Source organism: Procambarus clarkii, chromosome 5 (genome assembly GCF_040958095.1).
Source record: "Procambarus clarkii isolate CNS0578487 chromosome 5, FALCON_Pclarkii_2.0, whole genome shotgun sequence".
Taxonomy (NCBI): domain Eukaryota; kingdom Metazoa; phylum Arthropoda; class Malacostraca; order Decapoda; family Cambaridae; genus Procambarus; species Procambarus clarkii.
The window spans coordinates 46,712,099-46,727,283 of record NC_091154.1 but is presented as its reverse complement, the minus strand read 5'-3'; the positions used below and the strand labels follow the sequence as shown (position 1 = coordinate 46,727,283).

At 42.9% G+C, this 15,185-nt stretch overlaps 1 long non-coding RNA gene across 1 annotated transcript in view; it reads left to right on the top strand.

Annotated features, from left to right (window-relative positions):
• Nucleotides 1-12,706, top strand: part of LOC123763637 (uncharacterized) — a 64,292-nt gene extending 51,586 nt beyond the window's left edge. The window contains exon 2 of the long non-coding RNA XR_011222281.1: nucleotides 10,133-12,706. This is a non-coding gene — a long non-coding RNA (uncharacterized lncRNA). The remainder of the gene's footprint in view (nucleotides 1-10,132) is intronic.
• Nucleotides 12,707-15,185: the final 2,479 nt, after the last annotated feature.

The following is a 15,185-nucleotide window of genomic DNA, read 5'->3' as shown; positions in this document are numbered from 1 at the left end:
GATGCGGTCCTTGTCTCTTTGGGGTTGGTCGCTTCGGGTGACTCGTCTGCTGAGTTCTCGGGGTTTGGCTCTCCTGGCGGTTCACGTACGGGGCGTGTCCAACGTCTTGGCCGACGCCCTGTCTCGCTTCGTTCCCCTCTCCACGGTGTGGACGGTCGACGACGAGTCCTTCCGTTGGCTTTGCCAGACGTTCGGGCGCCCCGAAGTGGACCTCTTCGCGTCGGCGTGGTTGCGGCGTCTTCCCGTTTATGCGCTGCCCTTCCCCGATCGCGAGGCCGTCGGGGTCGATACCTTTCGGCTAGACTGGTCGAGGTGGGGGTTCCTGTACCTCTTTCCCCCGGTTCGGCTGTTGCTCCAGGTCCTGACTCGCTTAGAGACTTACCAGGGGAGAGTTGTCCTTCTGGCCCCTTGGTGGCCGGCCCAGCCTTGGTTTCAGGCGCTGGTTGCTCGGTGTCCGAACCCGAGGGTTTTCCCGCGGCTCCGCCTCTTTCAGCAGATCGGGCCGGTACGTCACGTGGCTGGTTTGATCTTCTCCTCGAGTCTTCGTGTATGGTTTTTTTGACTCGAGTCTATCATCATCTCTATGGTGATCAGGTGGCCTCCTTGTTGGTGTCCCACCTGAGGGCTTCTTCTCGGCGGCAGTATGAAGTTTCCTGGCGGTCCTTCCGTTTCTTTTTGCGTCTTCATCGTGTTAGCTCCTTGTCTGTTCGGGTGGTCTTGTCCTTCCTCTCGTGGTTGTTTCAGGACCGTCATCTTATGCCTAACACTGTCGCTTCGTATCGTGCGGCGCTGGCGGAGCCGCTTCAGCTTGCTTTCGGTATCGATGTTACGTCTGCGCCGTTTCGCAAGCTGTCTCGTGCATTGTTTCACCTCCGGCCTGCTCATGCGTCGCCTGAGCTGTCCTGGTCTTTGGACAGAGTGCTCGCTTTCCTTTCATCTCCTCGTTTCGTTGTGGCCCCTTCGGTCCAGGATTGTTTTTCCAAGGCACTTTTCTTGTTGGCTTTGGCCTCTGGGGGTCGGGTAGGGGAGCTTCATGCTCTCCTCCGGCGCAGGGGTTTCTGCTCTTTTGGTCGTGGTGATTGTTTTGTTCGTTTGCAGCCGTCTCCTTCTTTTCTGGCAAAGAATGAGACTGCTGCATTCCGGAGGGGTCCATGGGTGGTTGATGCTTGGTTGGTCAGGCCGGGGGTGCATCATGTTTTGTATCCGGTTGCGGCGCTTCGCCGTTATTTGCGCGCCACAGCTTCTGTGTCTGGGGACGCGCTGTGGGTTGATCCGGTTTCCCTTCTTCCCTGTTCGCGGGTTCGGATCTCTCAGGTTGTCCGCAGGGTTATTAAGTCCAGCCAGCCTGCTGTCTATCCCCGTGCCCATGATGTTCGTAAGTTCGCGGCTCTTGCTGCCGTCTTTGGGAATATGTCTTGGTCTGATATTCGGGCGCGGGGATTTTGGCGGTCAAACAGGGTCCTGGCTGCTCGTTACCTTGTGAATGTCCCTGGGCCTCGTCGGGCCTGTGTTGCTTTGGGTCGGCGGTTGCAGCCAGTTGTCTCGGCTTCGAGTTGAGGAGTGAGCGACGACCGCCTCCCGGGTAAGTCCCTCTTTTTTCTGTCTGTGGGTAGTTAGCTCCGGGGAGCCGACAGGGCTCCCCCCAGAAAACCAGCGTTGAATGTAATGAAACGCCATTTTCTGGGTGAGTCCCGGAGGCTCCCCGGCATCCCTCCCTCCCTCCGGTCGGCGGTTTTTTGTGTTTTTGACATCCAACCTCAAGAACTGAGGTGTGGGTAGCCGGCGCGGGGGGTCTGGGGCTCCCCCTTCCCCCTCCCAGGGAGGGGGGAGCTGCGCAGACAGCGGTGCGGCGGTGTGTGACGTCACACTAGTTTGCTTGTTTTCGGTTGGGGAGTTCTATCCACTAGTTCGGTTTATGGTAGCAATTTTAACCAGAATAGGGGTTTGTTTTGAGGCGCTTACCTTTCTGGGTGCCTGTTCCGGTCGATGGCAGACATAGAATGCTTCCAACTATACACGGGGGCTTCTATAGGCCATTGCTCCCCTTGCCTCTCTGAGGGGGCCCGGTTCTGGCCGTGGTCCCCGGTAGGCCTAAGAACTCCATACACATGACTGATGCCAAAGTCTGACATTAGCATATCAGCCTGGGATAGCTCCGGGGAGCCTCCGGGACTCACCCAGAAAATGGCGTTTCATTACATTCAACGCTGGTTTTTTACACTAATTTGTATGCCTTTCAATCATATTTTATATCGTTAGTGGATGACTTGTCACAACTTGTTGGTGGGAATTCAGCATCGGCGGGTGCAACATGGCTTGTAGAGCATTCGTTGCCGGCAGATGCTCCATGACTTGTTGGTGGGAATTCAGCATCAGCGGGTGCAGCATGACTTGTAGAGCATTCGTTGCCGGTGGATGCTCCACGACTTGTCGATGGTAATTCTGCATCGGCGGGTGCAGCATGGCTTGCAGAGCATTCGTTGTCGGCGGATGCTCCACGACTTCTCGATGGTAATTCTGCATCGGCGGGTGCAGCAGGGCTTGTCGACGAAGATTTTTCACGAACCGTTGAAATCATGAATTTATCTATTTTTGTCTGAATCTGATTTTCTCTGGCTAACGTTCTGAGACATTGCTTAAAGGCTGTAAAGTGTACATAAAAATGTCCAACAACCTCATGTTTACTTTTTCTTGAACATTCAATGAGTTCCTCAACTTGTTCCAATCTTTTCTGATATCCGACACCTCTAGGCAGAGCCTCACCAACATCGTCCGAGTCATCATCAGAGTCATCAGAGTCATTTCCGAGAACACTTTGCGCAATCTGTTCTTCAGTTAACAATTCATAACCAGGATCGTAATAATTTTCTAACCATTCATTGATATCATTCACTTGTACACCCTGACCAGCTTGGAGCAACATTGTTCGGACCGTTTCTTCAAACCCTTCAAAATCATTGGCTTCATTTTCAAAACCTTCGAATTCACTACCAGATACTGCTGCATCACATCTAGGCCTCTCTGTTAACAGTTTCTTCCATGAATTTGTTAGTGTCGTGTCTTTCACTTTATTCCAAAGCCTAGCCCAGTGGAATATTGCTTCCCTGATTGTGTACTTTTTTAGATTTTCTAGTGTTCTTTGAGCCCTTGTATCCTTTCCTGTCAATTCATCTTCCTCGCTAGGTAAAATAACTAAAACATCTTCAAGCATTGCTGTTTGGTACATACGTTTAGCAGCAAGGATAACACCTTGGTCCATGGGCTGGATTAAGGATATTGTGTTTGGTGGAAGTGCCATGCATTTTATTCTGCCATCCCTTGAAATTAACTTGCTAATGGGATGAGCAGAGGCATTATCTAGCAGCAACAATGCCTTAACCTCACTGGCCTTTATTCCACATTTGTTGATCTGGAATTCTCTGACTTCTTTGCAAAAGTTGTTTTCAAACCAGTCCGTAAATATTGTTTGATTAAAACAAAATTCTTTCTTGGGAATGTATATTTTGGCAAATTTGCTGGTAAGATAGGTCATCACTGTGTGAACTTTTATCAATTTGTCTTTACTGTTCTGGGGAATGGCCTTGTTATTATAACTATGAAAAAACTGGCCAATATGCGTGAATCGTTTCACCATCATGAAAGTATTGAAGGTATGCATATGCCACAGTCGGGTTGTTTGCCAGTACATTCTCATCGTTGGGAGTGTTGCAACACCCATCAGCAGGGACAAACCCAAATATTGTGCCATTTCCTTTACAGATGCTTCTTTCCACATACTCATTGCACTCACGGAAGCATTCTGTATAAATTGTTCTGCATACAAGTTTGTTTCAAACGTCAAATATTCAATCAATGCACGAGTCAGAAATAATTGTATAAATTGTATAGGCGTGGTAGGTGTTGGTATAGTCATGCCTGGTGTTCCAGTGAAACTGTCTACAGATGGCGGAGTGTTGTCAGTACACCAGGCATCTGCAGGATCTGTTTGTTGAGTATGTCCTGCACGCTTTCGAATAGGAGGCTGTGGACGTCCCTTGTCCTCCTCCTCAGAATCCTCACTTTCCTCACCCTCCTCAACTGTTGACTCACTATCATCTGCCATCTTTGTATCACTGTTGAAATCACTGACCCGTTCTTCTGCCTCAATATCTGAGTCAATATCGGATAATTCTTGAATCAAACCTGGGATTTTTGTTGGTGTAAGCCAAAGTCTGCGAAATTTACGGTAGAGCATACTTAGTTTATCCTCTTTGGTTGATTTCTTTGTTTTTTTCGGCATTGAAGTGCTCTGTCCTTGACCCTGATCCATCATGTAACGTATATAAAGTGTTGGAAAGACACGGGAACAAATATAAATGCCGAGATTTGCACAAGTTCGGGGCACGAGCGGGCGGCGTTCCGGTCACGAGCAAGGTAAACACAACACTAGGCCCACTGCATGGCGTGATGACCCAGAATGCCATGCAGCATATGGAGGAGAGGGGGAAAACAATGGCGCTCATTTTGAAACCACAAAGAAGTTGATCGGATGAAAATTTATTTTTTTACAAATATTTTAAAGGATGACGCGAGGATTGTCATCCGTTCACAATTGGGAAAAAAAACAGATGACGACGCTCGCGACATCGGTGTGGGAAAGTGTTTAAACCACTCCTAGATTGATCGGATAAAATTTAAATTTGTAATAAATATTTTCAAATGATGGACTCCACTTGCGTCCACGACTCTGACAAAAGAGAAAAATTTTGCACCCCCAGGGGCGTTCGAAGAGTGCGAGTGTTAAAATTGCTTTGCTTTTCGCTCGTATGCACGCTATGGCCAAAAATGGACGTAATTTGAAATGAAATCAGCTCACGAAAGTGATGTACTGTCTCATTTTCTGTTTTGAGTCCTCCGGCTTACTCGGTTAGGTTAGGAGAAGAAATGTTCAATTAACGGTTTTCATGACTTTTGAAACCTTAGGAGAACTTCTTGCCCTCCTAACCTACCAGAGGACCTTTAACTTGCTGTTTTGGAAAGAAAAATATTTTTTAATTAAATTTAAATTTTGTTATTTTCAAATTACGTCCATTTTCAGCCACATGGGCAAACGGCCAAATTCAGACGTAATTTGTAAGAGGACAGGTTGGGGAAGGATTCCCGTCTGGATAGGCCTGTCATCCGAATCAAAGGATGTTTTACCGGGTAAGTCCAAAAGTGAACATTTCCAAAAAATTTTGTACTACAACCAACACAATTTGAATTGCCACATATAATTATAAAATATTCAAGTACTGTACAGTACTATAATTAATATTTTAAACAGAAACCTCAACTTACCTTGTTGTAATTCATTCTCTTGAGTGATGCTACATATCTTGAAGTTAAGAATTCTTGACAATTTACGTAACCTATTATAACACAACACTAAAATTAACGCTTAAAATTACTGTACAATACATGAGCTTGGCAAGGTCAGTTTTGACTGCCAGCTACTGAAGCCTCACTGGTTGAAGGCTCTTTTTGTTTCCTTATATTAGAAACAGTACTAGTGCCTATATTAAAGTCCTTGGCAACACTCACAGCCGACCGGCCACTCTTATAAGAGTTCTATAAAATATAACTGGTCCTTAATTGTTAGGGTAACCTTCTTTCCCTTAACACCTCCAGCTGCTACCAGACATAGGGTTGGCAAACAAAAATTATCAAAGTTACTGTGAACACAAAAAAATTATTTCAGAAAATATTTCACCAATGGCACGGCACTGTAGTATAACCCGAGGGTCGGGAGCACATGGGCTGTTTTCCTTGATCATGCCTGGACGGGTCCACTTGGGGCAGGGAGGCACATTACGTAGGCCACCAGGTGGAAAAAACTCCCAAAATTTTAGGAGGCAACTTCAGCCTGTGCATATTTGTTTTTCAGAAACTTTTATTAATTATAATACAGTATTAGAGAATATTTCTTTAATTTTTTACTGTGATGAATTGTTCTAAAATTATTGGTAATTATAGGCCCCTTCCACATGCCCCCTAATCCTTAGGCAGTCCCTCCCAACTCTCCTCTCTCATCCAACACCACCCACCCACCCCAACACCTACTATACCACGAGCCTCGAACTACAGCCGTACAGGATTAATATGGTATGGCCTGATGCCTGACTTTCTTATCCGGAATAATCTCCGGTCTGGATTACAGTCCGGATAGGGTCACATCAGCAGAAAGTTAACCGAATTCGATTTAAACTCTCTATCAGTATACTTTGATCTGGACAAATCTCCGGTCATCTGGAGTCTATGGACATTCCATCCGAATAGAGATATAGCATTATTTGGAGGCAATTTTGGCCGGATAAGCACATTGTCCGGATTAGTGAACATTTACAGTATTTTACAAATTACACAGTATTGAATAATATTACTGCAAAAACTAGATATATAACCATTCACAGACACTGAAATAAGTACTGTATAAACCCGTTAATCCGGACTATATGGGAAGGACCCCCAGCTGGATTAACACGTTTTCTGGATTAACATACTTTTTCACCTTTCACCGAGGGAGTCTAAAAGTGACCATCCCAAAAAATGTTTGTTCAGACAGCCACTTGATTTGCCAACTTAAGTCATCCAAAGGCAGGCAGGCAGGCAGGGAGGGAGGGAGGGGAGGGAAAGGAAGGAAAGAAGGCAGGCAGTCAGGCAGTCAGTCAGTCAGTCAGTCAGTCAGTCAAGTCAGTCAAGTCAGTCAGTCAGTCAGGTCAGTCATTCAAGTCAGTCAGTCAGTCAAGCCAGTCAGTCAGTCAAGTCAGTCAAGCCAGTCAAGCCAGTCAGTCAAGTCCAGTCAGTCCAGTCAGTGAAGGAGAGGTAGTGAGGAATGTGTTATGAAGTCAACGTATTAATTCGCTGACAAAGCAGTGACCAAAGCCTCCCGCCCATATTAAAATTTATATCTTAGCTTTATGCTTAGCTTTATGCTATATGTTGATTTTTGTGTTAAGTGTACAGTACAGTATTACAATACATTAATAATCATTAACATGTTTTATTGCTTCCTGTTTATTAATTAAACAAATACATTTTTACTTATGAATTATGGACAGTTGAGCTACGTGACCAATGGAGCAGTGTGTGTATGGAATGTGGGGCAGGTGGGGGAGGTGTGTCTGTGATGGGGGAGGGCGGGCTCACTCTGATAACCCTACACACTTGATCCCATTAGCTAGAATTGTTTCTTAAATTCTGGATGTACATGATCATATATATATTTTTGGTTACAGATTTTGTTTATTAATATTATTAGGATAATAAAAAGTTATAAAAATACTTGTTTCATGAATGCTTTATTGTATTTGATGAAAATTCTCCAGGCTGGCAATCTACTGCCACCTAAGGAAGGATCTCTTGGAGAGGGAGGGAGGGAGGCAGTGAATGTGGGCGGGGGGTGCAACCCGTTCTCGCACTTTCTTTAAGTCAATATTGACTTATTAAATAAGTGCATATGTGACATACTAATTTATTGTGAATATTTTAGTTTACCTTGAAAAGCTTCATAGAAAACACCGACCTTACCTAACCTTCTTAGTATGTTAAGATAAGTATCTTATTGCTTCGTAATTACAATTATTACTTAACCTATTATAGGTATAGGTTAAGTAATAATTGTAATTACGAAGCAATAAGATGCTTATCTTAACATGCTAAGAAGGTTAGGTAAGGTCGGTGTTTTCTATAAAGCTTTTCAAGGTAAACTAAAATATTCACAATAAAGTAGTATGTCACATATGCATGTATTTAATAAGTCAATATTGATTATAAGGAAGTGCGAGAACGGGTTGGGGCGGGACAGAGGAAGTGAGCAGCAGTAAGGGTGACTTCCTCCCTTCCTGATGGTCGTGTACAAAGAGTGTTAGGCCGCTGATCCGGCCAAACATCTGCTAGTCCGGCTTCCATGGACATTTTGGCTGGATAGGGAGATAACTTTATCCAGTTAAATGAATAAGTGGCCACCATTTTTGCTGGATTAGGGCATTTTTTGGATTCGTGGGTTTCTACAGTATGTAAAAATGTATTTGGGGCAGCGCTCGCCACATTCAGTTGTCGGGCCCTAAGCTGACGAATCCCGAGTGTGACAGAAATGTTTGGACACATTTCCTTTCATCTAATGGAACTGTTCACCTAGCAGCAAGTAGGTACTCAGGAGTTAGTCAGCTTGTTGTAGGGTTGCATCCTGGGTGGGGTCTGTAATTTGACCCTAGGGGAGGTCGGGGTAACCTTGATAAAAGTCTAACGTGTATGATACACTATGGCTTCCTGTCCCCCCGACACAGTGAATATAATGGATTCATTATATAAATTTCATTAATTACACACTTTTGAATAATATTACAGCAAAAAACCAATGAGAGACATTGAAATAATTATGAAAAACTATCTTTGCAACAATTGCATCTCCAAGCACCTAATCTCTCAACAATTATAAATTGCTCAACTTCTCAGCTCCATCATGGCTAAAGTATAAAATAATTTTGTTCTGGCATACCAAGAGGGGGTGTCATTATAATGCAGTGCAGTGTAATGGTTAAGGACATGGAATTAGAGGTTGGTAAATTCCACCTTGGTTCCATCCTCACCTCTTCTTCCTTCCCCTTCGAGTGTGGTTTGCCCTTACTCTGGTCCTCCGCCCTCTCCCTGCTTCTGGTCCTGAAGCGTCTGAGGATTTTGGGGTCAGGGCAGGATTTAACTCGGGATGTGGCTCAGCAAGTTCCAGAGAGTTTCCATTTTTGACTAGGGCACATAGGCATTTGAGCCTGCTAGTTCTGCTGCAGCTTCTTTTATTTTCTTTCAGCATGCCCCTTCTTCCTTTGAAGCCTTTTCCTTGGCCTTGGCTTTTCTATCCTGAGCGATGGGCAGAAACTGACTCTGCCCAGTCCTATGCTGCAGCTTCCAGTGCTTTGGGGGGGGAGTCGGATATGGGCCCTTGGGTCCCTTTCAACTCTTTGTGGTTCTTGGTATCCCTCTAAGATGGGTCTCCTTTTGAAAGGGGAGAGATTTTCATATCTTCCGCTCTTTGTGTGAGTATGATTTGGTTGCGGCTTTCCCAGGGCTCGTGTCCAAGCTTTTAGGCTCAGGTTCATCCTTCCAGGGTAATCCTACCTCTCTGGTCCCTGCTATGGTGGGTCAGGAGTCCCAAACTCTTTTAGTTTGGGTCTTCTTAGAATTGGATATGTCATCAGGTTCTGGAGTCTTCCTGGCTAGCAGACAACTCTTGTTTTTGCTTTGGGCTTGGCACGGCATTTGTCGTACCTGCAGGCTGGAGTCACGTGAGGTGTTAACCATGTTACACGTGTTTGTAGGGGCTCTTCTTTTATGCCTCTCAGTAACTGCCTGTTTGCTCCCACTCTTTTTTGGGATATAAGACTCATGCTGTTCCGTGACCAAGTATCCCTGTTATTGGCCATGCTTGTGGCAGACATCCTTCACATCTGTCTGCATCTGTGCACTCTCTGGAACTACTTGAGCTGCATTTTGATTAGCTCATAGAGGATGTCAGAGCACTCAGTGAGGGGGGGGGGCACTTGCAGGAGTCTTTACCTCTTCTGTTGTGGCATCCTCTGCACTCCCCAAGCTGTATGCTTCCATGCTCCCAGAGACGATGGCCACGTTGTTTGCCATCTAACTCGCATGTCGACTGCTGTGTTGGCCCAGTTTCTTGAGTTAGCGTGGGCCCTTGTTCTCCTGTCTGCTTCTCCTTTATCCCCGTCCAGTTTCTGTCTTCGGCAGTTACAGCTTGCTGGCCCATTATGAACACCTCTCTGTACCAGGTTTTCATTCTTGGGCTTTGAAGCAGTTGGATAGGACACCCTCAGTCGGTCTGGTTAGGCAATTGGTGGAGTCAAAAGCCAGGATGAATGTACTTTTCTCAGCCAATCCTCCTACATCTGGTCAGTGCTGTATTCACTCTTTTCAGAAGGTAGATTCTTGGGGTTCGGAAGATAGGCTCTTGGAATGATTTCCCTGTGCTTCTAAACTGCTGTCACTGCCTCCATGTTATATTTGCAGGCTGTGCATTTTGCTATTAATGTAACATTTTAACTTTTTGAATTTAGTGATTTGTTTAAACTACAGATTGTCTAATGTTATGTTAAATTTTCAGATTTGCAGATCATTCTAGTATTCCAGCGGCTTTCTGACTCAAGAAAAATAGCAATCTCCTTTCCTAAAAAAGTTTCCATACGTATTATCTAGGAAAGTGAGTTAACAGACATGTTTGCTGGAAGTTACTAAATATTGTAGGTGATGACCTATCTCTTTTGCCAACCGAGTGATAGAAAATTGGAACAAGTTAATTGAGAAGGCCGTGGAAGCCAAAACCATCAGTAGTTTCAAAACATCACAAGACAAAGAGTACTGGCAAGGTGGGACACCACAGTGTAGCTCTCATCCTGTAACTACACCTAAGGAATTACACTTAGGCTGTTACCTTCACCAATATTGTTTTTCTCCAAAGTTAGCCTGATTATACATAGATTATTATATACATTATTACAATACATTATTATATAATGTATTGAAAGTTATTGGTTTATAGATTTCATTAAGAATGTTTACCTTGACATGTATTTCATCAGTCAGTAGCATTTTTTAACAGATAAAAATATGATAAATATTTTGATAAATATCTGATAAAAATATGATAAACAATTTGATAAAAATTTGATAAAAATATGATAAAAATATTGTACATTATTGCCATTTAAGGTAGAGTTGCATAACTGTCTGTAGATATAATAATTTATCCAACAGTAGATTTTTTTTAGGTCAGAACTGAGGACTTTAATGTTCATTCAGAGATTTGTTACATATTCAAATGCATTGGAGAGATTTCTCATCAAAATTCTTCTGATTTTCTGATATAGTGTCCTTTTAGTTTGGCAAAGTTATAGCCCATTGTTGGGGAAGATAATACCACATTTTCAGATATATTGTAGAGAAACCATATCATTGTTCATTATACCAAAAAAGGTTTGTGCATACTTAAGCTCCTGTATAACATAATAATATTCACAAATGACACCATATTAGTAGTGTGGCTGAAAAACCTAAAATATTATCTTTTATTAAAAATGAGTTCACAGCCAGAAGAGAAACCTTACCAATGTTCAGTGTGTTTAAGAGACTGTAAACAAAATTATTACCTAATAGCACACATGAGAACTCATACAGGTGAGAAACCATACAAGTGTTCAGAGTGTTCAAAATGTTTTACCCAAAATAGCAGCTTAATAACACACATGCGAATTCACACAGGAGTGAAACCATATAAGTGTTCAGAGTGTTTAAAATGCTTTTCACTAAATTCTTCACTAACAAAACACATGAGAACTCACACAGGTGAGAAACCATATCAGTGTTCAGTGTGTTCAAAGTGTTTTACGCAGAGTAACGGTCTAGACTCGCACATGAGAATTCACACAGGAGAGAAACCGTATCAATGTTCAGAGTGCATGAAAACATTTTCATATAAATTGTCTCTATTAAACCACTTGAAAACTCATACAAGAGAGGGAACTCATACAGTGGAAAGGCTATATCACTGTCCAAAGTGTTTAAAGAAATATTCACATAAAAATTCTTTAGTGACACACATGATGCTTCATACTGGACAGAAACCATTCAAGTGTTCAGAGTGTGCAAAATGTTTTACACAAAATAGCAGTCTAGTATTACACATGAGAATTCATACAGGGGAGAAACCATATAAGTGTCCAGAGTGTTTCAGGTGCTTTTCATATAAAAATTCTTTAGTAACACACACGAGAACTCACACTGGAGAGAGACCATATCAATGTTCCATATGCACTAAAAGTTTTAAAAATAGATCTGATCTAAGATATCACTTGAGAACTCATACAGGAGAGAAACCATATCAGTGTTCTGTGTGTTATAAAGCTTTTTCACAGAGAAATGCTTTAGTATCACACACAAGAATTCATACAGGAGAAAAACCATATCAGTGCTCAGAATGTTTAAAAAACTTTACAGTGAAATCTTCTCTATTATCACATATTAAAACCCACAAAGAAAATGCAAGTCAAGTCGAATCAATTGAAATTATTTGTTTCCCTTAGTTACATTGCAACATAGGGTAAATACATGGAGGGGCATGATGATGAGCAGCTGTCCCTGTTAACTTGAAGTTTTGTTTTAGATACAACGATAAAGTTACTGAGACATGCTAGAGATAATACTTTGGATTTATATAATGGTTAACTAGGGCCATATTCGGCAAGTACAAGTGCATGATGTACTGGAAATGAACTTTTGGGTCCTGATGTGGCATCTGAAGGCTGGAGTTCTCAACCTGCCTCCCAGTGTTATGGGTTTTCAGTTGATATGAAGTTATGATCCTGGCCCTTCTTCACTTCTGTTTTTGAGAGCTTTAAGACTTTTGAGACTTGCAAAGGGTTGCCTTGCTTGCCATTAAACCCAGCCTAGAGTCTTGTTCATAGTGAAGGGAGGCCACTTTCTTTCAGTAAGAGATATTCAGAGAGAGCACAGGGAGCAATGGCCTACGAAAACTCCACTCTTTGAGAGTATATTTATGTCTGCCATCGACTGGGGTAAGGCACCCAGAAAGGTAGGCATCCCAAAACAAACCCCAACTGGTAGAAAATTGAAACCCAAGACCAAACAGAGCCCAAGAACTCCCCCCGCCCCCCACCCCCCCCCCCCCCCCCCCCCAAAAAAATGCAACAAGCAAAACATCACCAATTGACATGCTGTTAGTTCCTCCCCACCCTAGGGAAGGGAGGTCCCAAATTTGCACAGTAAAATAACTACATACTGGAGTGACATATATGGAAGGAAATGCAGAATAGAGCCAGTGAAGAGTAGAGGTGCCATAGGCACAATCCTACCGTTCAGGCTCTTCTCTGTATGTTAGCAATGTTAGAGAGATTTGGGGCTTACCTTCCCATTCACCTGGGCTCTAGGAGACTTAATTGAGGGTTACCGTTTGGAGATTTTAGCCCTGGTTTTGTATTCTGTTCTTGTGCTGCACTCATCAGTGTCATTCCTAAGACTTAAGTCTTCCAGACCACTCAGACTACTTCATGGCTCTCTCTCCCAATCTTGGGGTGTAGAGTTTCTAAAATTGTTGTTTAGATGCTTTTAGGGAAGATGTCTTGTAGGTTACTTGAAGGCTGCTGACTACTTATCTAGAGCTGTGACAATGTGTCATAGCTGTAGATAAGGTGTCTTCAGCTTTCACGTAACCTTAAAAAAAATTTGTTATAGTGTTATTGTTATTTTTTATTTCATGTTTCTTATGATATGGCTCGTGTTATGTTCAAGGAAGTTTGCATGAGGCACCATGCAGAGGAAGCATTTGAGGAGGATGCTCATAAATAAGCGATGTGTAATGAAATGCCCCATTTTGGACACTGCCTCAGTAATTCCTTTTCCCTGCCCCTGTCTCTTCCAGTGACATAAGGTTGTATCTTTCCTGAAGAGTAACATTGCTTCATCTCCTTGATTCGGGGTGATTTTGACTACCCCTTTTGACTGAAGGGGCCTCGTAGCCTGGTGGACAGCGCGCAGGACTCGTAATTCTGTGGCGCGGGTTCGATTCCCGCACGAGGCAGAAACAAATGGGCAAAGTTTCTTTCACCCTGAATGCCCCTGTTACCTAGCAGTAAATAGGTACCTGGGAGTTAGTCAGCTGTCACGGGCTGCTTCCTGGGGGTGGAGGCCTGGTCGAGGACCGGGCCGCAGGGACACTAAAGCCCCGAAATCATCTCAAGATAACCAAGATAACCACCTGCTAGTGAAGGGGCATTAAGCCATTGGGACTGCTTGTATGGTAGTTTTCATATTCTTGTTTGTCAGTTTTACACTTTTCCTAAATATTTCTTGAATGAAAGTTTTGGAGTCATGTGTGCCCCTCCCTTTCATTGCTTCTAGACCTGGAGCTAGTTATAGTTATAGAATATCAAGATCAATCTAGTTTGAGAACTAGATTGAACCTGATTTCCAGGTGTTCCCATACCTCGTAAGGAGGGTAATGGAAAATTACTAAGGAGATAGCAAATGTTTCCAGTAGGCAGGGAATATTACAGACTCTTGGCTTTAGTTATTCTGTCTGTTAATGGCCAGTACAAAAACATTTTCAAGGTACTTGGGCAATGCCAAGAGAAGAGTGTTTCACTACATTCAATGGTCTAAATTTTTCTTATGGACATTCAAGCCCAAGATAATCTTTTACTTTTGGGCATATCTATTTGTGACTTGAGTACAGTATTGTAATTTGTGCAGTGTATTTATTCATTTAATAAATAAGCCACATAAGGTTGACTTACATTATATTACACTTACATTATATTACACATTATATTACACTTATATTACACACTCATGCACAAAACAGAACTTTAATGAAATATGTAAAATTAATATAAGTAGGTAGTGCAGAATACTTTATAAAGTATTAAACAATAAAATTCAGTACACTTTTGTAATATAACACCTTAGATGAATATGATATCCTAAACAAATATGATATTATAAAGCACAGTGGTGGTATAAGGTAGAATATGATTTATAATAAAATAAGTAAAGTGGTTAAATTTGTTTTCTGTGGGAAGCACTGTCTACTCCCTGAAACTAGCTTACTGATTAAATGCCACACTACTTGGCAAAGTAGTGTGGAAAGCACTGTCTACTCCCCTGAAGCTAGCTTACTGATTAAATGCCACACTACTTGGCAAAGTAGTGTGGAAAGCACTGTCTACTCCCTGAAGCTAGCTTACTGATTAAATGCCACACTACTTGGCAAAGTAGTGTGGAAAGCACTGTCTACTCCCTGAAGCTAGCTTACTGATTAAATGCCACACTACTTGGCAAAGTAGTGTGGCACTACTATGGGTCATCAGCCGCAGAGCTCTTGTATGCTTACCGGTGACCGCGAGCCAGAACCTGGTCCCCCCTCACAGAAGCGCAGGGAGCAGTGGCTCATGAACACTTTACATTTAAAGTTTATCATCTTGCCATGGACCAGGGAAGGAACCTATAAAGGTAGGTGAGTCAAAACAGACCACTGCCTGATTGAAAAATGTGACCTACACCCTCAAAACATCAAAAGAACTCCCCCAAAAAGAAAACAAACAAAATTTCATTCAATTAACCTCATACTTGTTAGCTCCCCCAGT